The sequence below is a fragment of the Triticum aestivum genome, chromosome 4B (genome assembly GCF_018294505.1).
Source record: "Triticum aestivum cultivar Chinese Spring chromosome 4B, IWGSC CS RefSeq v2.1, whole genome shotgun sequence".
In the NCBI taxonomy this organism is placed as follows: Eukaryota; Viridiplantae; Streptophyta; class Magnoliopsida; order Poales; family Poaceae; genus Triticum; species Triticum aestivum.
The window spans coordinates 230146577-230156623 of record NC_057804.1 but is presented as its reverse complement, the minus strand read 5'-3'; the positions used below and the strand labels follow the sequence as shown (position 1 = coordinate 230156623).

The window sequence follows — 10047 nt, the reverse complement described above, 5'->3', positions numbered from 1 at the left end:
TGAAAAGACCATGCAATATGTGTGTATATATATATATATATATATATATATATATATATATATATATATATATATATATATATATATATATATATATATATATATATATATATATATATATATATATATATAGGACTGGACTATTTTGTTACCAGTAACAGAATAATATTCTGTTACTACCGCCCCCTATATAGGACCGATGACAAATCCTTAACCGGTATATGTAGGAGTACTAGTAAAAAGGAAAAATGGCAAAAAACTTATCCTCTGTCTCCGCCGCCGCAACCACCACTCCCATCCTACCGGCTCAGGCCACCGGCCCTGCTCCCGTCTTCCTGGCTCTAGCCACTGCCCTGCTCCCGTCTCCCTGGCTCCGGCCGCTGCCCCCGCTCTCGTCTCCCCTGGCTCCAGCCGCCGCCCCGCTCCCGTCTCCCTTGGTTCCAGTCGTCGCCCCGCTCCCATCTCCCCTGGCTCCGGTCGTCGCCCCACTCCCGTTTCCCCTGGCTCCGGCTGTCGCCCCGCTCCCGTCTCACCTAGCTCCGGCCGTCGCACCGCTCTCGTCTCCCCCCGGCTCCAGCCGCCGCCCCGATCGCGTCTCCCCTGGCTCTGGCCGCCGCCCTGCTCCTATCTCCCCCGGCTCCGGCCGCCGCCCACCCCCGTCTCTCCCGCCATTGGCCACCGCCCCACCCCCATATCTACTAGATCAAGATGCCACCTCGTCCCCAATTCCTTCCGGACCCCCAACGTTGTCTAGCTCGCCTCCCGGTCAACGCCGGCAAGCCCTCTCGCAACTCATCCTTGCTCCTCCCGAGACCAAAGCGTGCAGCCGCCGGCAACCTGGCCGTCGTGCGTCACTGTTGGTCGCATTCCTCCGCGCCTCCCTAATCCACCACGCGTCACTACTGCCGCTGCGACGTCACCCCCTGCCGCCAAAGGTCACAGTCCGTTCAAACTGAGTCGCCAGGCCGTTCGTCACCACCACCAAAGCCCGTTCAATTGGTGTCGTTCATACAACTGCCAATGTGGTTGCTGGGGCTAGTCAACTGGAAGATCTACAGGTCATCAGTCCGACTTCTTGCTCCGCCACCGGTCACTCAAAAAAGAGTCGCATGTTGGCCACCCCATGCTCTGCCCCCTGATCCGGCATTTTCTGTATGAATTTGATGAATCTTCTGATGCTCTGTTCTTATTCATCTAGAGATTTCTGCTCTCATTACTGTTTGTATTGCTTGTACCAGTTTCAAAAATTTAAAGAGACTCAAGTCCAACTCGCAAACCAATAGAAGTCCGCAGGCCACTACTACAGCAAATATCCGAGTGAGTTGCTGTACAACTTGAGTTCGATGAGAGGGTGATAAATTTAAGAAGAATCAGGGTCGTATGCGTGCTGTGTCATTGATCTTTCTCTGAACAATGCTTTCTCTGCCATGGACGGATGCCTTCTCTGTAGATAAGTGCATATGAGACTCTATGCTCTGAAGGTGCTTGTTGATATGCCAATGAGAACATGTACATTTTTCTGCAGGTTTTCTTGTTGATTTATGAGGGATACCACAAGTTCTATTTTTACAGAAGTTGAACTATAGGATATGAAGTTTGATGGATGCAGAGGTTCTTTTGACCTTGAACTTTATAAGAGTTCAGATTTCACTTGATTTTCAGTTCAAAATTTGCATTCGTTTCAGTACATCAACTTTAATGTGTAGAACATCAAGGAAATCTTGAAAATTATATGTGCACTCTATGTCTTTTTCTTATGCTTACAAGTATTCTGCACTCATACTGTTATGCATAAGTTCAGGTTGCGTGTGGAGTTTCAGATATATGCAATTGAATTAGAGCACCATGCTCTCACCCATGTAATTTGCAGGGAAAACATTATAAGTTCTAAGAAAATAAATATAGAAGTTCATCTTTCAAAACAAATGAAGCATTTGGGAACTAAAATGAAGTATTTCAAAGTACATGACTTCTATTTAGGTTTCTTTTGTGTACTTCTAATGTTACTGTGCATGAACTTGTCGTTATTTTTACATGTTTTACATGATTATTATGGTCATTTCGACCTTGACAAATTTCATTAGCTTTTTTCCATCCATCTTACAGGTCAAAGGGGCTCCCTTCTGTTGCTGCCTACTAGAACTTGCGTGTATGCTGTGGCGTGTGTGCTGGTGCATGCCTGGTGCCTGATGCGGCGTGCGAGCATGTACACAAATTGAACTGAGTGATCTCTAGTAAGTGAACTCAATGATCTCCTGTATCTGAACGACAGGGGAGATGCATCATGTACAAAAAAATGGTAGGATATTGAGGTGTTGCTGCTACTTCTTTCTTCTCATGCCCTACTGTTGCTCCATTTGATTTCATGCTACTTATATGAAAATAATTGATGGTCTAGGTGCTTGTTGAAATGCTTATGAGAACCAAATTTTGTTGTTTGGTATTTGGCATAATAGGGCAAAGAAAGGATACCCTATGTTGCCTCTTAAACATTCACACAGAAAGAATAGAACTACTCCGTACACATTATGCGCCGGCGTCAGAACATGTTATACTAATTATTAAGTTCAGGAACTATGTTCTAAACTGAAGCTCAGACAAGGAGACGGGGATATATAGACAGAATGATGTGCCGTGTGCTGTTAGTTCAGAATAGTTCTCCGTCGTCGCCGCTGCAGGTTCATGACCAAGAGGGTGGAGGGCCAGCACTGGGACTAGGCATCCCGTTCTCCGTCGCCGCTGCAGGTTCATGACCAAGACAAAGTTATCTTTAGTTAGAACCGCGGCGGCAATTTGTGTAATATAACTCTGTGATGCCCCTGAAACTATGCATGTTATTTTCCTGTTTGATTTTTCTTTGTATGTTCACCCCACGTCAACTGGGAAACCTTGCCGGCACGTAAACCCAGGGCGGCATTTTGAGGACGAACCCTCATTGGCCTGCCGGGTGTGCTTGTTGCCGGACAAAGCACCTTACCGCCATTAGCACGGCCGCTCGATCTGTCAAGCTTGACTCGAGTCAGAACCGAGAGCATTGCCGATGGCGGAAGGCCACCCTGCTGCTCTTGACGCGGCCGCTCGAACTGTTGAGCAGACTCGAAACAGAACAATGGCGTTGCCGATTGTGGGAGGGCCCCTCTATGTTCAGGCTCCCCATACACAGGGCGAACTGTCGAGGAAAATAACTTTATACTTAACGAGAAAAACTCAGAACTCAGCATGACTTATCTCTCTTGTCGCCGCCTTGGTGTCCTCCGGCCAATGGGCAGCGCCGCCTTCTCCGCAGGAGCCGTGGCGATGGAGAGTAGCTAGGCCAACTGCTAAACCAGATTCTCAAAATAGCGTCACCTACCTGGCGCGCCAAAGATGTCGGTGGGAAACGACACCTATGGGATCACTGGAATCCCTTATACGGTTGCAGGGCGCGGGGATCGTGAGAAGAGCGGGACTAACAGACAAAACAAGGGGGATTTACCCAGGTTCGGGCCGCAACGATGCGTAAAACCCTACGATCCTGCTTTGGTGGATATATTAGTGTTCTTGAGCTCTCGAACTAGCTCTGGGTGCTATTGGGTTCGAAAGAGCCAAATCCCTTCTCTGTGTGCCATGGGCCTCCTTTTATAGGCGAAAGGGGCTGCCACAGTGGCCCACAGGAGGTGGAAAGTGATACAGCAGCACGAGCTTATCGCCCGTATTACAGGACAAGGTGCATTAAATGCGAGGCTTATGTGTCCCTCCACTTTATCGGGGACGGGGGCTGGGCCCGTACCGTCCGTCGCTGCTCCCCCTTGCTTCGACACGCGCCTTGGCCAGCGATGCATGCGGTACCATGTAGGCAGGCATGCAGCTGAAGTGGCGCGGTGGTGGACCCTCCATGAAGGATCGCACGCTACCACGCAGGTGCCTGCCCAGCTGGTTGGGTCGGGAGATGTATGCAAACGGCGGTGAAGACTTAGCTGGCGTGGGCCTGGCAGCGGCCCTAGCGGTGCGCTTGGTGAGAGCCTCGTCGGGTGGCCCGACAAGGGTGTTGCCGGGTGGCCCGGCAAGGGTCTTGCCGTGGCGCACTGGCGTCCCCGGCAAGGGTCTTGCCGGGGGTCTTGTGGGTTCCTTCGGTGAGGATGGTTGCTTCCTATCCTTACTTGATCTCGAGCATTCTATGTCTTCACAAAGATCTGCATGGCACCACAGAGGTGCCTCCCGGGCCTTGTCCCGACGCGTTTGCCAAGCGCCGGTGGGCTCAAGGGTGGCTCACTCGGTTGGCGTGGGCGAGCTTCCCTAGAAAGGATCTTGCCGGGGCCGCTGAGGCTGCCCCAGCAAGGGTCCTTGCTGGGAAAACCCGCCTCACCCATCTGATCTTTGTGGCCTTGGTCCTTGTTGTTGCTTCGTTCGTTTTGTGACTTCGGCTCCTCTCCGGCTTCCCTTTCCTGCAGTGTCTGTGCATGGCCATGGCGGGAGGCTCTGACTGCCCGTGCACAAGTAAAGGGGTCAAAAGCAGAGCCCCTACTTTTGTACACCGACAGGCTGCTGCAGCCACAGAAGCATCGGCACCCTTGATGGTGTACGATTGCTGAATTCCTGTGTGTCGACCCAACTAATGCTACTTTATAGCATTTAGACGTGGTGCTACTTCTGCTGACGCATGCGTTGGCTCTTGCCACCAGTACTGTTGCTGCTGATGTGTGTCGCTATTGGTCCGCTGCTACTGATGTGCGATGGCACACTCAGTTTAATTCCATATTTTACTTTTCAGTTCGATAAATTATAAGTAGAATAACTACTTGACTGTACAAATTTGCAGCAGTGTAGTTTGCTCTGGTTGGCCTTATGCTTGCAGCTGAGTGTACTTATTCTGATGCTCTGGTTGACCTTATGCTTGTAGCTGAGTTGGACTTCCTCCTATTCAAATGCTTGCAACTTTCAATTCTGTTTTTTTTCAAAAGCTACTTGTTGTAAATTAGTATATGTGCTCGGATTTAAGTATAGCTTCCAAATAAAATGTGGTTCAAGTTCTCAAATTGTTTAGAAGAAGATAGGACAGGAAATCTTGAATGGAAAGCTCATATGAGTGTGAATGGATTGAGTAAATTGGTAACTGGTGGAGATCATTCATGTTGATTACTTTGGAAAAGAACGATAGTCCACTAGAGAATTTGTTGAAGATTAGATAGGAGTGAAAAAACAGAAGGTTTAGAAGTGATGCTAAAAACTGAGATGTCAAATTTAACATTCTCTTATTTCTGTTCTATTATATACTTTTAGTTTTGGTGTCCGAATTTGTGGATATATGAGCAGCCCCAATATTTATTTCTTCAATTCTCTTCCGCCGTCAGGTCGCAGCCTCTTCCTTCTGCAGGTCACCGCTTCCTGCTTCTGTAGGCCGTACCCCATCCCCCCATTCCGCAGCGGACAGGCCATTCACCGCCGGCACCACCGTTCGGCGATATTAACGTCATAGTCGACCCCATGTTCGCTGGCAAGACCACCGTGGTTCTCCACCGGCACCGGTAGGTACTTCACCCTGGTGTCATCTCTTGCTTACTGTTTCATTTCGTCCCTATTCCTGTCAGTCGGTCAGGGAGTAAGAAGAAAAATGAACACTAAGAAGAGTAGGTATTAAGCCAAGTATATAAAACTAATGTGCTTCAAAGTGTTTGCTTAAATGCATAAACAAAGATTTATTTTAGTTCAGTTCATCATGAGCAGTAGTCCAAGGCCTCAGCTCCTCTTTCCTCTGTAGTGACGATCGCATCAGCTTCACCCTCTCCTTTCTGCTGTAGTTCATGGCTGGAGCTTGCCGGCGATGGCAGATGTGGAGCTTCACCACCATTCATAGCCCCAAACCGTGATCCAGTTCTTCGTGTGGCTCTCGAGCTTGTATTTTTTTCCAGTTCATCTAATGTAAGCTATTCAATACATCTAATTCCCAATCATAAGTACGATTCCCTTTATGTTTTCCATTTTCTTCCTATACCACAAAACATGCACTGTAGGATGAAATGAGAAGATATACTAAAAGAAAATGTGTGGTGGCGCTATCCATGTTTTCGATTTAAACCACTAGCTTTTTCATACACCAAAAAATCTGCAAATATGTTTGCTAATGTGTGTTTCTAATTGAACCATGCAAGTTTCATTTGATGGCATTCGGTAAAATTGCTACTGTGTTTTTCTAATTGAAATTGCTACTGGATAAATGTGCCTTCTTCGGTGTCACTGTGATATCCACCATTGTGCTTATTGATGTGATATTTTGAACTTTTTTAGTGCTGTAAAAGTTGTTTACTTCTAGTTGCTACTTGATGCCACGGCTGAAATGTGCAAGTTCAATCATTGTCATAGAGCGAGTTCGGAAGTTTTATTTAGTTAAAAAGTAGGAAAAGAAAAATCTCAGTGCTATTGTGGAGAACCTGCAGGTGCTAATAATGTTGTATGCCAGGTTAGGGACAGTCATCCGGGTGCATGGGAGCAACTGCTGATGGAGGACGAGTCAAAGTGTTGTGACTGGCTGCTGCAGATCCTCTGATGGTAATGCCCCTCTACATTTTGCACGTTATTTCTATACAAATTGTTTAAATTTTAATATCTTGTTAGAATTTTTTGGAGTTACAAAAGTTTACTAAATTTCCATATTACTACAGACTGTCCTGTTTGTGACAGATTCTGTTTTCTATGTGTTGTTCGCTTATTTTGATGAATCCATGGGTAGTATCGGGGGGTATGAACCATGGTGAAGTTGGAATACAGTAGATAAAGTGCTAATATGAAATTGGAATGAGTTTGCAACAGTACCTAAAGGTAGTGATTTGCTTTAGTATACTAACGGATCTCACAAAGTTTTCGTTAAATTTTTGTGGATGAAGTGTTCGAACATGAGGAGTTACCAATGCGAGAAGAATAAAGAGAGTCAAGAGTTCAAGCTTGGGGTTGCCCAAGGCACCCCAAGTAAATATTCCAAGGATACTCAAGCATCTAAGCTTGGGGATGCCCCAGTTGGCATCCCATCTTTGTTCTTGAACAATTATCGGTATACCTCAGTTTTTGTTTTGTTCAAATGATTTTGTGTCCTTTGCATTTTTCTTTTTCTTTAGGAACCATGCTAGTATGAGATAGCCCTTCATTGATTTATAGAATTCTTCATGTGCTTCACTTAAATCTTTTAAGTATGACTTTATAGAATGCTCTTTGTGCTTCACTTAAATCTTTTGAGTATGTATTCATGGGACGCTTCGTGTACTTCAATTATATATTTTTAGCTTGGATATTGATTAGTATATATTAATTGTAGAATGCTCCATAAACTTCACTTATATCTTTTTTAGTATGAATAATACTATCATCTAAAGTGGGTTTGGAAGAGTTTCAACTTTAGGAATTAGTGATCCCACTATTTTGGAGGGTGTTGAATCTTAGTGTGATATTTATTTGGAAGAGTGTCAACTTTAGTTAGTAATGATTCCACTATTTTGGAAGAGGTTCCAATTGTTGGGGAACGTAGTAATTTCAAAAAATTTCCTACGCACACGCAAAATCATGGTGATGCATATCAATGAGAGGGGAGAGTGTGTCCACGTACCCTCGTAGACCGAAAGCGGAAGCGTTAGCACAACGCGGTTGATGTACTCGTACGTCTTCACGATCCGACCGATCGAGTACCGAACACACAACACCTCCGAGTTCATCAAACGTTCAAGTCGATGACGTCCCTTGAACTCCAATCCAGCCGAGCTTTGAGGGAGAGTTCTGTCAGCACGACAGCGTGGTGATGATGATGATGTTCTACCAACGCAGGGCTTTGCCTAAGCACTACTACGATATTATCGAGGTGGATTATGGTGGAGGGGGGCACCGCACATGGCTAAGAGATCCAAGAGATCAATTGTTGTGTCTATGGGGTGCCCCCCTCCTCCGTATATAAAGGGGAGGAGGAGGAGAGGGCTGGCCAAGGGGAGAGGCATGCCCTAGGAGGGCAATCCTACTCCAAGTAGGTTTGTCCCCCCCTTTCCTATTCCAAGAAGGAGAAGGGGGAAGGAGGAGATGGAGAGAAGGAAGGAGAGGGGGGCCGCCGCCCCCTTCCCTTGTCCAATTCGGACTGGGGCAAGGGGGGCCGCGCACCACCTCCTGGCTGCCCTCTCTCTTCTCCACTAAGGCCCATAAGGCCCAATAGCTTCCCCCCCCCCGGGGGGGGGGGTTCGGTATCCCCCGGTACTCCTGTATATGCCCGAAAACTCCCGGAACCATTCCGGTATCCAAACATAGTCGTCCAATATATCGATCTTTACATCTCGACCATTTCGAGACTCCTCGTCATGTTCGTGATCATATCCGGGACTCCGAACAACCTTAGGTACATCAAACACATAAACTCATAATATAACCGTCATCGAACTTTAAGCGTCCGGACCCTACGGGTTCGAGAACTATGTAGACATGACCGAGACACATCTCCGGTAAATAACCAATAGCGGAATCTGGATGCTCATATTGGATCCCACATATTCTACAAAGATCTTTGTCGGTGAAACCGCATAACAACATACATTATTCCCTTTGTCATCGGTATGTTACTTGCCCGAGATTCGATCGTCGGTATCTCAATACCTATTTCAATCTCGTTACTGGCAAGTCTCTTTACTCGTTCCATAATGCATCATCCCACAACTAACTCATTAGTCACATTGCTTGCAAGGCTTATAGTGATGTGCATTACAGAGTGGGCCCAGAGATACCTCTCTGACAATCGGAGTGACAAATCCTAATCTCGAAATACGCCAACCCAACAAGTACCTTTGGAGACACCTGTTGAGCACCTTATAATCACCTAGTTATGTTGTGATGTTTGGTAGCACACAAAGTGTTCCTCCGGTAAACGGGAGTTGCATAATCTCATAGTCATAGGAACATGTATAAGTCAAGAAGAAAGCAATAGCAACATACTAAACGATCAAGTGCTAAGCTAACGGAATGGGTCAAGTCAATCACATCATTCTCTAATGATGTGATCCCATTAATCAAATGACAACTCATGTCTATGGCTAGGAAACTTAACCATTTTTGATTCAACGAGCTAGTCAAGTAGAGGCATACTAGTGACACTATGTTTGTCTATGTATTCACACATGTATTATGTTTCCGGTTAATACAATTCTAGCATGAATAATAAACATTTATCATGAAATAAGGAAACAAATAATAACTTTATTATTGCCTCTAGGGCATATTTTCTTCAGTCTCCCACTTGCACTAGCTAGAGTCAATAATCTAGCTCACATCGCCATGTGATTTAACAACAATAGTTCACATCACCACGTGATTAACACCCATAGTTCTCATCGCTATGTGACCAACACTCAAAGGATTTACTAGAGTCAGTAATCTAGTTCACATCATTTATGTGATTTAACACCCAAAGAGTACTAAGGTGTGATCTTGTTTTGCTTGTGAGAGAAGTTTAATCAATGGGTCTGCCAAATTCAGATCCGTATGTATTTTGCAAATTTCTATGTCTACAATGCTCTATACGGAGCTACTTTAGCTAATTGCTCCCACTTTCAATATGTATCCAGATTAAGACTTAGAGTCATCTGGATCAGTGCCAAAACTTGTATTGACGTAACCCTTTACGACGAACCTTTTGTCACCTCCATAATCGAGAAACATATCCTTATTCCACTAAGGATAATTTTGACCGCTGTTCAGTGATCTACTCCTAGATCACTATTGTACTCCCTTGCCAAAATTAGTGTAGGGTATACAATAGATCTGGTACACAGCATGGCATACTGTATAGAACCTATGGCTGAGGCATAGGGAATGACTTCCATTCTCTTTCTATCTTCTACCGTGGTCGGGCTTTGAGTCTCACTCAATTTAACACCTTGTAACACAGGCAAGAACTCTTTATTTGACTGTTCCATTTTGAACTACTTCAAAATCTTGTCAAGGTATGTAATCATTGAAAAAACTTATCAAGTGTCTTGATCTATCTCTATAGATCTTGATGCTCAATATGTAAGTAGCTTCACCGAGGTCTTTCTTTGAAAAACTCCT

General features: G+C 45.4%; 1 long non-coding RNA gene across 2 annotated transcripts; it reads left to right on the top strand.

The window, feature by feature from the left end:
- Positions 1 to 243: 243 nt before the first annotated feature.
- Positions 244 to 2733, top strand: LOC123094736 (uncharacterized). 2 transcript variants are annotated; one of them, XR_006445937.1, is made up of 4 exons: positions 244 to 1152; positions 1239 to 1317; positions 1526 to 1611; positions 2107 to 2733. It is a non-coding gene; the product is annotated as an uncharacterized lncRNA (long non-coding RNA). The 2 variants fall into 2 exon arrangements; XR_006445936.1 differs by having other exon boundaries at positions 1239 to 1611.
- The last annotated feature ends 7314 nt before the right edge of the window (positions 2734 to 10047 follow it).